This window comes from Oncorhynchus gorbuscha, linkage group LG15, assembly GCF_021184085.1.
Source record: "Oncorhynchus gorbuscha isolate QuinsamMale2020 ecotype Even-year linkage group LG15, OgorEven_v1.0, whole genome shotgun sequence".
In the NCBI taxonomy this organism is placed as follows: Eukaryota; Metazoa; Chordata; class Actinopteri; order Salmoniformes; family Salmonidae; genus Oncorhynchus; species Oncorhynchus gorbuscha.
Window position 1 is genome coordinate 42,594,984 of NC_060187.1, and position 13,767 is coordinate 42,608,750.

The 13,767-nt window shown below is 45.3% G+C and overlaps 1 long non-coding RNA gene across 1 annotated transcript; it reads left to right on the top strand.

The window, feature by feature from the left end:
- Nucleotides 1-1,589: 1,589 nt before the first annotated feature.
- Nucleotides 1,590-12,710, top strand: LOC123997690. The gene is made up of 6 exons (XR_006832161.1): nucleotides 1,590-1,919; nucleotides 2,132-2,240; nucleotides 3,160-3,247; nucleotides 3,697-3,763; nucleotides 4,260-4,367; nucleotides 11,896-12,710. It is a non-coding gene; the product is annotated as an uncharacterized LOC123997690 (long non-coding RNA).
- Nucleotides 12,711-13,767: the final 1,057 nt, after the last annotated feature.

Below are 13,767 nucleotides of genomic sequence, written 5' to 3' on the forward strand. Positions count from 1 at the left end.
AAAGGACAGATTTACACCGATCTATTGTCCATTGCTCATGTTTCTTGGCGCAAGCAAGTCTCTTCTTATTATTGGTGTCCTTTAGTAGTGGTTTCTTTGCATCAATTTGACCACAGATGCCTGATTCATGCAGTCTCCTCTGAACAGTTGATGTTGAGATGTGTCTGTTACCTGAACTCTGTAAAGCATTTATTTTGGCTTCCATCTAAGGCTGGTAACTCTAATGAACTTATCCTCTGTAGCAGAGGTAATTCTGGGTCTTCCTTTCCTGTGGCGGTCCTCATGAGAGCTAATTTCATCATAGCACTTGATGGTTTTTGCGACTGCACTTGAAGAAACTTTAAAAGTTCTTAAAATTGTATGCATTAACTGGCCTTCATGTCTTAAAGTAATGATGGACTCTTTTCTCTTTGCATATTTGAGATGTTCTTGCCATAATATGGACTTGGTCTTTTACCAAATAGGGCTATATTCTGAATACCATCCCTACCTTGTCACAACACAACTGATTGGCTCAAATGCATTAAGAAGGAACAAATTCCACAAATGAACTTTTAACAAGGCACACCTGTTAATTTAAATGCATTCCAGGTGACGACCTCATGAAGCTGGTTGAGAGAATGCCAAGAGTGTGCAAAGCTGTCATCAAGGCAAAGGGATGCTAATTTGAAGAATCAAAAATTATTGAAAACAAAAATGTGCTTTTTGGTCTTAATTTAAGATCAATAGGCAGTGCGGTTAAGTTCAGGGTTAATGTTTAAAATCAGATTTTGAGAAGAGAAATTGAATAAATGGCCAGGGTTTAGTCATGATTACATTTCCCACTGTAATTCTGGGTCAATATGTAAAATATGTCATTTTTTATTCTGTTTTATTTGCATGTAACATTTTAATTGATTAATAAATACTACACCTTCTCTGAAATATCCTGTTGTTGAAGCATTAGTCTATTTTTTAATCTAAGTTATTTTCCTAATTCTATGTTAATAACAATTGCATTTCAACAACACAAATGACAACAACAACAGTGACAACAACAACAATGCAATGACAGAAATAAACATCATAATGTTAGGTGGACAGCTTATAAAAGTGTCTTAAAAATGTTGTGCCTAATTATTGATATAGACTGCAAGTTATAAATTGCTACAGTAGACAACATTACTTGTCCATAAATTAACTGTGTTTTTCATTGTTTCTTTGCAGACTACTGTATCTGTGGATTGCTACCTTCTTTCATTCTTCATTTACTCATTCACTTTCCTTGTTCTCTACAATCAAAACAAAAAAAGGCTCTTTTAAGAACTATTCCTTCTTTCTCTCGCTCTCTCTCCTCTTACTCACACTCTCTCTCTCTCGCTTCTCTTACTCTCTCTCTCTAGCTTCTCTTACTCTCTCTCTCTCGCTTCTCTTACTCTCTCTCTCTCTAGCTTCTCTTACTCTCTCTCTCTAGCTTCTCTTACTCTCTCTCTCTTACCCACTCTCCCTCTCTCTCCTCTTACCCACGCTCTCTCTCTCTCCTCTTACCCACGCTCTCTCTCTCTCTCTCTCTCTCTCTCTCTCTCTCTCTCTCTCTCTCTCTCCTCTTACCCACTCTCTATCTTCTCTTACTCTCTCTCCGTATCTCACTGGTTTTCTACACCCAACTCAAAAGCTCTTTTACAAGATGTTCTCTCTCTCTGTCTCTCTCCGTCTGTCTGCCTGCCTACCTGTCTTTGTATGTACCTGTCTGTCTGCCTTAGTTGCAAGTTTGTGTGCCTGCCTGTTTTGTCTGTGTTTGCCATACTTATCTGTCAATATGTCTGTCTACTTGCCTGTCTACCTCTATCACAACAGCCACATAGTATGGCTTCATCTTTAGAGGAAGACTACGAGGATCAACTGGAAGAGCTTCTGAGACAAGGGCAAGCCCAGAACCGGTAATGTGATTGAAAGAAAAAATGCAGTTTGATGTGTAGACTTTGTCCCCTTTTGAGAAACCTTTATTTTCCTTTATTGTGAAATACTTTAATTAATCAGTTAACAAAAAAAGTATGTAAGGGCCCTTTTTTGTGTGTCACCCTTTGAAGAGTAGCTGCCGCATAAGCAACAGCAAATGATAATCCAAATGAATGAATGAAACTTTTTTTAGGCCAAGAAACAGAAAACAAAAAAAGCAACTGTTTCCAGGGTCCCTTGGAGAGAGATGGACAGCAGAGGCACAGTAGTCACACAAACGTTCCATGCATCATCTTCTACCGGTAAGAGATTAATAGGTGTAATGTTGGCAATAGATTTTTCAAGAATGACATTATTCAATACAAAGGACTGGCCTCAGTGGGCCCCATGTGCCAGATGTGGCCCACAACATGACTTGCTTTCACTTGCTCCCGAATGTATGTATTTGGCCCACCAAGGCCAAAATAATTAACACCCCTGCTCTAGCATGTCATACCTTTAATATCTCCGTGTAGTGTTTTCTCAGCTCCAACAGCCAGCTTAGCAAGGGATAAAACACTGATGGCTTATAACAGTGTTGAAGACATGGATCATGCAGAGTAATGTCTAGGGGTGTGTGTGTGTGTGTGTGTGTGTGTGTGTGTGTGTGTGTGTGTGTGTGTGTGTGTGTGTGTGTGTGTGTGTGTGTGTGTGTGTGTGTGTGTGTGTGTGTGTGTGTGTGTGTGTGTGTGTCCAACGTCCCTGGAAATGGTGTCTGTGGTGTAGCCGAATTTGCGGAAGCAAACGAGGCCTCCAGGTAATCGAGCTCAGAACTTCAAATCAAATCAAATCTTATTTGTCACATACACATGGTTAGCAGATGTTAGTGCGAGTGTAGCGAAATGCTCGTGCTTCTAGTTCCGACAATGCAGTAATAACCAACAAGTAATCTAGCTAACAATTCCAAAACTACTACCTTATAGACACAAGTGTAAGGGCATAAATAATATGTACATAAAGATATATGAATGAGTGATGGTACAGAGCGGCATAGGCAAGATACAGTAGATGGTATTGAGTGCAGTATATGCATATGAGATGAGTATGTAAACAACTTGCGGACTTCTCCCCCAACACGTTCAAGAGGGAAATACATGTGTACATCCTGCAGCTGTAGAGGGAAGTGGGCAACACGGCCACCTTCTTTTACAACAATTTGGTGTGTAACTATATTTACAAAAGGACTGCAGAGCCTGCCGTGAGCTGGAGAACTTGCTAGAGACAAAGCCCTTCCTCTCTGTGGTTCATGCCAAAGCTCGTGGAGTGTGAGGTATTATACAAGTCTTTTCAATCCCACTAGTTAGTAGTGAATTATTGTGTCATAAGTACATTGTAATCAGTGTCATAGGTACATTGTTTTTTCGTAAGAAGATCACGTTCATTCTCACCCAATACATATATCAAATGGGGAGGGGGCATCCAGGACAGTGCAGCCTGTATACTTGGGGAGGAAGTTGAACAGGCAAACGCCCTCATCTTGAAGATATACTGTATTTGGTGCAAATAGCTGTCGCAATACATGGAACTGGTTTGCCTGGGTGTAGCTTTGTGTATGTGGCTGTCAGTGAGGTTAAAGGATACATTTTAAAGTTGGAAAAAACCTGTCCTAGCACTTGTGTCAGCTACGTAGTCTAGATTTCATGACCAATTAATGACTGGTTTGCATTCTGCTTTAAATGAAAACTGCACTCGTCTCTGTAAATGTGACTCCTTCAACAGAGCACTGGACCAGCGCAGTTGGCGTTTCACCCATATGAGTGCTACCCTGAGCAAATGATTCCGTGAGGTAACCTTGAAAGATAGTTTAAGCAAACAGTCGTGAATTTGCATCAAAATGTTTAACCTTTATTTAACCAGGAAAAGCCCATTGAGACCCAGAGTCTCTTTTTCAAGTGAGACCTGGCCAAGAAGGAAACAACAATCAATACATTACAGAATTAAAACATACAACAATACAATACAACATGATCCAGCTTAAAGCCTTAACACTCCCCTGTAACAGATTCTCCCATCAATATTTTAAATTAATTCAGGGGCACTAACATATCTAGATGAAGCATGGATTGTAGACTATTCCATGTCACTGGTGCACAAGACGAGAAGGAAGTCTTGGCTAATACTGTAAATGTCCTGGGGACTACTGCTTTCTAATTAGTGACATTAATGTTTTGCTAGCTTTGCAATGAGTTTAATGGTCATGTTTAAGATACTGTCTGCTAACAAGATGACACATCATGCCACATTTTCTCAGATTCTTTTTCTTAATTTGTTTGTCCTCATAGACCAAGCAAAAACTTCTGAAGGAAAAGGAGAGTGTTGAAGTTCTGAAGAACCTAATGTCTGTGAATGGTGGCCCGGTACAGCAGTGAGTCACTGATGTCCAGGAGTGGGTAAGTAGTTGTGTTTTTTTACAACTCCATACAAATGTTAAATGGTGTTGCTCTCCAGATGTATGGCAATTTACTTTCATCGCTCGGCATTACTGACAGACCTTATATGGGATCAAATGGAACGTGCATAATGATTAAGCCTAGTTCTGTAGAACCTCTGTAGATTTACCAAATGTGAGGACTTCACCTCTATTTCTGTCACGTAATTCTTCGTCCTCCTCAGCTAGGAGTATGAAATGTCAGACCAATGCACAGCGTGGTGTGTGTTCATGATGAATTATTATACTGAACACTGAAAATACAAAATAACAATGTGAAAATAAACGAAAACCGAAACAGTCCTGTAAGGTGTGTGAAACACTAAAACAGAAAATAATCACCCACAAAACGCAGGTGTGAAAAGGCTACCTAAGTATGATTCTACATCAGAGACAACGAACGACACCTGCCTCTGATTGAGAACCATACCAGGCCAAACACATAAACACAACATAGAAAAAAGAACAAATTACCCACCCCAACCCACGCCCTGACCATACTAAAACAAAGACATAACAAAGGAACTAAGGTCAGAACGTGACAAATGCTGTCAATTTGGTCCTTTCCTTATCAGAACCAATGGAAGACAATGAGATAAAATTATTGAAACACCAAATGGAGGAACTGTCTGAGAGCGTAAAACAGTAAACACATCGCCTGTACAGACCAACTGGTATGTTGCATTTAAAAATGATGAAATCAGACCCCGAAAAAAAGAGAAAAAAAACAGAACCATTTCTTTCAACACATCCGCATATATGCGTTTTTCTTCCTGTTCAGGTGTGGTTCAAATGACCTTCCGTGACATCTTGTTAATCATCACATTGTGACCACAGCAGCTGTTTAACTCAAGATCTTCCAATCTTATACAGGGGTATACTTATGCCAGTTTTGCATTGTGCTTCAGTGTAACTGGGCGGTCTTGGAGATTAACCGCCTTCATGGAGATCCATTTGTCACCCCCACAAGCAGGCATACGGTACAACCCACTTACACACTCCTCTGTGCTGCTCAAGACGTTGTGGGCTCTACAGTTACAGTACTGCCAATGGAAAGGGCACTTTTCTCTTCAGCCTACCCCATGTTCAACCTACACCAGACACAGGTTGAGAACGACAGTGGCAACTTTCACTACTTTTTCTTGCTAACAGCCAACATTTGCCAGTATGCTTAGAAGTGTATCTGATTCATCAGAAAGCCCATTGTCTGGTTGTGATATTGTTCCCAGTATCCTTCTGTACTTTTCAGTTGATGGAGGACACGTTTCATTACATCTGTTGCAATGATCACATCGTCAGTTTGTCCTGGCACAACTAAGACTGGCACCAGCTTTCATACAGTTCATTAATTCGATATGGAGCTCATATTCACATTTGAGATCAACCTGTTGTCCTCCACATCCAATGAGGTACCACAGGAGTGGACATTTTCAGTTCAGACGTCTTTGAAGCAAATGTATGATCGGCAGATTCACTTAGCGCACAGGCATTTGAACCACTATCGAGTCCGTTTAGTTCTACTGAGCCCTGCATGGTCACTGGTGCAAACAAACAATCCTTACTAGTCTCTGAGTACGTTGATATATCACATTTGTGTCGCCTTGGAGTTTCTCTTTGTATGAAGACGGTTCTGTTTCAGGACTCCGTTTTTATCTGCACCTTCCCCCTCGAGGTGCAGAACTATTCGTTTAAAGCTGGACCTTGATTTTGTGGCCGCTGATCGGCTGGCGCCTCTCTTCAAACTTCCTGCTTTTGTGGGCAGTCCACAGTTTGACGGCCAAGAATGTGACATTTGAAGTACAGGCGGTCATTAATACAGTGGAGTGAGCCACATCTTTACATATGGCATGTGGGAAGGGAGACAGGAGTGCAGTTCTGCGAGACCCTGTCGTGGCAGGGGGAGCAGAGTTGGGGTTTTTGAGAAACTGTTCTAGCAGTGTTGCGAGTTTTGTCATTGTCACCTGATCATTGCCACTCTGAACTCCTTGAACCACTGAGATAGGAACAGGGCACTGAGCGCTCTTCTGGTTTCCTGTAATGTCAATATGTTTTGTTTCCACCTGCCACTTTGATGGCAGTCTATCAATTCCTGGACTTCATCCACTGTCCATTTCTTCCTAGGCTTGCATCCGAATGCTGTGTACAGTTCATGTTTGGGGCGACCGCAAAACCCACGTCATCCATCTGTCTGCCCTGGCTTTGTAGACATTCATTAGCTAGATCTGCTACTCGGTTAATGCACACCCAGTAGTCTAAGCTACTCGCCCCCCCGACAAGGTTTTGTCTCATAAAAATCTTGAAGAGGCGTAGTGAAGGAGATGGCCTCACCAAAGTGCTGTTTCAAAATAACCTCAGGTTCTCTGCTGATGTTTACAAGGGTTGCTGCGGATTCCTATCTTGACTATGTCCTTGGCCCTCCCCATGAATCTTTCTATGATTTCACTACCTTGCTTTGGCATTTTGAAACCTTTCTTTACCAAGTAAGTCTTCATAATTTCCTGTCACTCCTACACAGTACATGTATCTGTGCTATCACGTCTGAAAGTGGGAGGCATGCACACTGGGACAGTGTTGGCGGCTACCTTGGATGGACTAACATTTGCTGATAGACTTGAAACAATACCGTCTCCAGTCTTTTGACACGTCTGTTTGACTAAATCAAGCATGACGCTCGGCTGAGTGTGGTATTCATCATCATTGGAGTGATTATCATCTCCATCACTCTGACCTGTTGTTTTGATCAACAGCATTCTCTTGCTCCTTTACTGCCGTTACTACAGCAGTCCTGATCAAGCTCTGCTCCACCATTCTAATTATCTGAGCAGCTCTCTGAATGTCTCTCTCGGACTGAAGAGCAGGCAGACCAACTTTCCAAATAGGGGAAGCGCACACGATACACACTAGTTGTTATTTCAAGGAAAATAATACAAAAAAGGTAAGTCTGAAGGCATGTTGGAAAACAAATTGAATTGAGAGAGGAACTGTTGACATTCACAATGGATGTACTGCCACACCTTTTAGAATGGCAGTAAATACTTGTATGAATTCGACAACACATAATGAAAGGAAGCCTTATTAATCATTACACAGAAAGTCAGCAGTCTGTTTTTTACATCCATTGTGAATGCCAACAGTTCCTCTCTCAATTCACATTTTTTTCCAACACTCCCCCTCGATAACCACCAAGCCTCGATGTGAAATAGATCCCGGACTCTGATCCCATATCTCCACATAGTTTTGTCAGATAACACTTAAACTAATAATTATTTTTTAATTTGACCTTTATTTAACCAAGTAGGCCAGTTGAGAACAAGTTCTCATTTACAACTGCAACCTGGCCAAGATAAAGCAAAGCAGTGCAACAACAAAACAACAATACAGAGTTACACATAGGATACTCAAAAGTACAGTCAATAATGCAATAGAAAAATCTATATACAGCGTGTGCAAATGGAGTAAGGAGGTAAAGCAATAAATAGGCCAATAGTAGCAAAGTAATTACAATTTAGCAAATTAACACTGAAGTGATAGATGTGCAAGTAGAAATGCTGGTGTACAAAAGAGCAAAAAAGTCAATAAAAACAATATGGGGATGAGGTAGGTAGTTGGATGGGCTATTTACAGATGGGCTATGTACAGCTGCAGCGATCGGTAAGCTGCTCAGATAGCTGATGCTTAAGGTTAGTCTCCAACTTGAGCAATTTTTGCAATTCATTCCAGTCATTGGCAGCAGAGAACTGGAAGGAAAGGTGGCCAAAGAAAGTGTTGGCTTTGGGGATGACCAGTGAAATACACCTGTTGGAGCGCGTGCTACGGGTGGGTGTTGTTATGGTGACCAGTAAGCTGAGATAAGGCAGAGTTTTACCTAGCAAAGACTTATAGATGACCTGGAGCCAGTGGGTCTGGTGATGAATATGTAGAGGCCAAGCCGACGAGAGCATACTGGTCGCGGTGGGTGGTATATGGGTGTCACGGTCGTTGTAACAAGGAGACCAAGGCGCAGCGTGAGATGAATACATTCTTCTTTCATTAAAACGAAGAACACTTAAACAAACTAACAAAATAACAAAACGAACGTGAAGCTATAAACACGAATGCTGACATGCAACTACACATAGACAATAACCCACGAAATAGCCAAGGAATATGGCTACCTAAATATGGTCCCCAATCAGAGACAATGATGAACAGCTGCCTCTGATTGAGAACCAATCTAGGCAAACATAGACATAAAAACACCTAGACTAGACAACCACCATAAACACACAAAAACCCTAGACAGGACAAAAACACATATATCACCCTCGTCACACCCTGACCTAACCAAAATAATAAAGAAAACAAAGAATACTAAACATATATGGGAGGGTCTGGGTGGGCATCTAACCTTGCTGGCGGCTTAGGTTCTGGACGCCGCCCCCCTACTTTACATTGAGGGCTGGGGACCCTCGATGGGGACCCCGGGCTGGTGGAGACCTTCGCTGGAGACCCCGGGCTGGGGACCGTCGCTGGAGACCCCAGACTGTGGCCCGTCGTGGGAGGTTCCGGACTGTGGCCCGTCGTGGGAGGTTCCAGACTGTGGCCCGTCGTGGGAGGTTCCGGACTGTGGCCCGTCGTGGGAGGTTCCGGACTGTGGCTTGTCGTTGGAGGTTCCGGTCTGTGAACTGTCGCCGGGCGCTCCGGTCTGTGAACTGACGCCGGACGCTCCGGTCTGTGAAGTGTCGCCGGACGCTCCCGTCTGTGAACTGTCGCCGGACGCTCCGGTGTGTGAACTGATGCCGGATGCTCTGGACTGGGTACTGTTGCCGGACGCTCCGGTCTGTGAACTGTCGCCGGACGCTCCGGTCTGTGAACTGTCGCCGGACGCTCTGGTCTGTGAACTGACGCCGGACGCTCTGGATTGGGTACTTTTTCCAGACACTCTGGACAAGGTACTGTCGCCGGACGCTCTGGAGGCGCACAGGAGGCCTGGTGCGTGGTCCCGGAACTGTTGGTACCGGGCTGGGGACACGCACCTCAGGGCGAGTGTGGGGAAGAGGAACAGGGTGTACTGGACTCTGGAGGCGCACGGGAAGCCTGGTGAATGGTGTTGGCACTGGTGGTACTGGGCTGGAATATGGCTACCTAAATATGGTCCCCAATCAGAGACAACGATAAACAGCTGCCTCTGATTGAGAACCAATCTAGGCAACCATAGACATAAAAACACCTAGACAAGCAACAACCCCATGAACACACAAAAACCATAGACACGACAAAACACATACACTGGGGAGAACAAGTATTTGATACACTGCCGATTTTGCAGGTTTTCCTACTTACAAAGCATGTAGAGGTCTGTAATTTTTATCATAGGTACACTTCAACTGTGAAAGACTGAATCTAAAACAAAAATCCAGAAAATCACATTGTATGATTTTTAAGTAATTAATTTGCATTTTATTGCATGACATAAGTATTTGATACATCAGAAAAGCAGAACTTAATATTTGGAACAGGAACCTTTGTTTGCAATTACAGAGATCAAACGTTTGCTGTAGATGTTGAACAGGTTTGCACACACTGCAGCAGGGATTTTGGCCCACTCCTCCATACAGACCTTCTCCAGATCCTTCAGGTTTCGGGGCTGTCACTGGGCAATACGGACTTTCAGCTCCTTCCAAAGATTTTCTATTGGGTTCAGGGAGAGGAGAGTGTCAACGTTCTCGTCTCCTGCCTTTCAGCAAAGCCCTGGAGTGGGCAAACGCGGTCTGGGAGGGTCCAGATTCAGTGAGGGCAGTTTCATCTAAGGCAGGAGATGAGGAGCGCACAGGACTTCGCGCTGGAGTTCTGGACCCTGGCCGCCGGCAAGGAGTGGAATGACAGGGCCCTGATGGACCACTATAGGTGTAGCCTGCGAGAGGACTTCCGCAGGGAGCTAGCTTGTCGAGACACCACCCTCACTCTGGACCAACTGATCGACATGTCCATCAGGCTGGACAACTTGCTGGCTGCTCACGGTCGTCCAGATATGGTTCTGTTCGTTCCACCTCCCAGCCCCCCCCCGTTCCGACACCCATGGAGTTAGGGGGGGATGCAGCAAGGGCGACCGGAGGAGGAGCCTCCTCCTGCACCAGTTGTGGTCGGAGACCACACTTCTGACCGGTGCTGGGCGAGCTCGTCTGGGAGTCGAGAGGGCAGTCAGAGCACTGCACGGACACCTCAGGTGAGTCAGCACCAGGCTCACCCAGAGCTCCCTGTTGGTCATATGTTTGTGTCGATTCCTTTCCTGAGTTTTCTCCTCATTCCCAGCATAAGGTGCTAGTAGATACAGGGGCAGCTGGGAGTTTTATGGACCGTGGGTTTGTGCTTAAGTTAGGGATTCCCTTGGTTCAGAAGGACCAACCCTTCCCCGTGCACGCCCTGGATAGTCGACCGTTAGGGTCAGGGCTGGTCAGGGAGGCCACGGTTCCACTGGACATGGTGACGCAGGGGGGTCATGAGGAGCGGATTAGTCTCTTCCTCATTGATTCTCCTGCGTTTCCAGTGGTGCTGGGGATTCCCTGGTTGGATTATCACAATCCCCAAATTTTGAGGAAACAGGGGGCTCTTAAGTGGTGGTCAGAGGAGTGCTCAGGTAGGTGTGTGGGAGTTTCCATCGGTGCTACGATGGTGGAGAATCCAGGCCAAGTCTCCACTGTGCGCATTCCCCCCGAATATGGCGATTTGGCTGTCACTTTCTGTAAAAAGAGGGCGAACCAATGACCACCTCATCGATGAGGGAATTGTGCAATAAACCTCCAGGTGAACACCGCACTTCCCAGGAGTCACGTGTATCCCCTGTCGCAGGAGGAGACGGTGGCTATGGAGACATATGTCACCGAATCTCTGGGACAGGGGTACATTCGGCCCTCCACGTCACCCGCCTACCTCTCATCGCCACGGCGGTGGAGTCATTTCACGGAGCACGCTTCTTCACAAAACTGGATCTCAGGAGCGCGTATAACTTGGTGCGAATCCAGGAGGGAGATGAGTGGAAGACTGCGCTTAGTACCACATCTGGCTATTATGAGTACCTCGTAATTCTCCGGGACCCGCACGGACAGGGTGCGGTGGCTCCAAATTCACTCCGCCACTCCCCCACGGACCTGTCGACGTTTCAGTGCATGTTGGGCTATCAGCCGGTCCTGGTACCGTGGCATCAGAGCCAGACCGAGGCTCCTGCGGTGGAGGAATGGGTGCAGCGCTCAAGAGACCTGGAGAGCCGTCCAGGAATCCCTGAAACGGGCCGGTGGGAGGCAGAAGGAGAGCGCTGACTGCCACCGCAATGAGGCCCCCGCGTTCGCACCGGCGGACCAGGTCTGGCTCTCGACCCGAAACCTGCACCTCCGCCTGCCCTGCCGGAAGCTGGGTTCATTTAACGTCCTGAGGAGAATAAACGGGGTGTGTTGTAGGTTACAGCTCCCCCCTTATTATCTTATTAACCTATCGTTTCATGTGTCTCTCCTCAGGCCGGTGGTAGCTGGTCCACTGCAGGGCGTTGAGGTGCGGGAGGTCCCTCCGCACATATGTTCCATCCTGGACTCTAGGCGTCGGGTGAGCGGCCTGCAGTACCTCGTGGATTGGGAGGGATACGGTCCGGAGGAGAGGTGCTGGGAGCCGGTGGGGGACATCTTGGACCCATCTCTGCTGAGTGAGTTCCACCGCCTCCATCCAGATCGCCATGTGCCTCGCCCTCCGGGTCGTCCTCGAAGCCGGCGTCGGCGCACTGCGGGAGCCGCGCGACAAGGGGTGGCTCCTCTCCCTGTTCAATAATAATAATAATAATATAATAATATATGCCATTTAGCAGACGCTTTTATCCAAAGTGACTTACAGTCATGTGTGCATACATTCTACGTATGGGTGGTCCCGGGGATCGAACCCACTACCCTGGCGTTACAAGCGCCATGCTCTACCAACTGAGCTACACAGGACCTGTTCACTCGGTGCTCTACTAGCTGCCACCGATCCCTTTTCTTTTTTGTTTGGTTTAGTCTGTCTTGTTGTTCACCTGTGTATAGTTTAGGTTATTAGTGGGGTATTTTATCTCGCCCTACCCTCTTGGTTTTGTGCGGGATTGTTTGTGTAGCTGTCATTTGTTTGGGTTGTGTTTTGGTTTGTTCTGTTAAACAGGTGTTTTATCGGGACTACGTTCCTGTTGTTTTGTGGCTACTGTTGTGGTCCTATTCCTGTTCTTTGGACTTGTAAATAAAACGCCCTTTCTTGCAATTCGCTCACTCCTGCACCTGACTCCACACCCACCTCTCCTAGGGAGAGCGTGACAAGAGGCCAAATCCAAAGTGGATGTGTTCTCATTTAAAAAGTGTTACATTTTTGTAATAAACATTTTTATTTGATACCGGTACGTGTGTTACTTTCAACATTTCAAAAAATGTAATCGCACATCTGAGCTATCTTGTAGCATGGTAACAACATAAGTTGAAAGAAAAAATAAACCTCCACACTGCTCTTCGTAGTATAACTTTTTTATGGAGGTTTTGGCCTACGTGTCGGCCTCTGTCAGAACTTTTTGCTCTACTGATCTAAATTAAGGATAGGGTTAGGGTTCAAACAAGCAATAAATCATAGCTATAGTTGGCTAGGTCAACCAATAGAGGCCAAGTCTGAGGGCATTCATCCTCCAAAGATAGAGAGGGACAGTTCATGGCTTGATCAGAGGAAGGTGGCCAGGGACATGGTTGATGAAGATGGAGTCTGGTGATGATCTTGTAGAGAGCTACTCTGGGAACCAGCCTGAGTTGTGGAGCCATGGCTTGGGCTTCTCCTTCACAATGTATGGCACCCACTTGGGTGATTCCTCAGCAACATCACTACACACATTTGAGTAGTAACCAGTCGTCCTCATTACGAGCGGTCTGCCTCAGCACTGCATTCCTGTACTGCATCTCCCATTCCACTCCAGCTTCAGGTGACTCTTCAATTGATACACGCGTAGGCCTAAAGGTACACTTAAGCTTAATCCAAATATGTTATTCCAAATGCTAGCTACTTTGCTAGCATTAGCCAAAACAACAACATGAAAAGTCACTGGGTGGGGCTACAGAGGATCCTTATCGGTTCATATGAAACCGTAACTGGTGGTGCATTCAAAACAGGGAACTCTGGGGGGACTTACTCCAACTGAGAAAAATCGGTTTGGTCATCCAACTCGGAATTACAAGTCAGAAACTTTGGCAGTTGTCAATGCACCAAAAGTAGTACGTATCGGGCCTTGGCATACTGCATACGTTTTACTAAACAGTTAAGTGCTAAATAGTACATAGTACAATTAGTACACAGTATGCCATTGAAGTAAGTAGTAAGCAAGCCAGGTTTTGGAC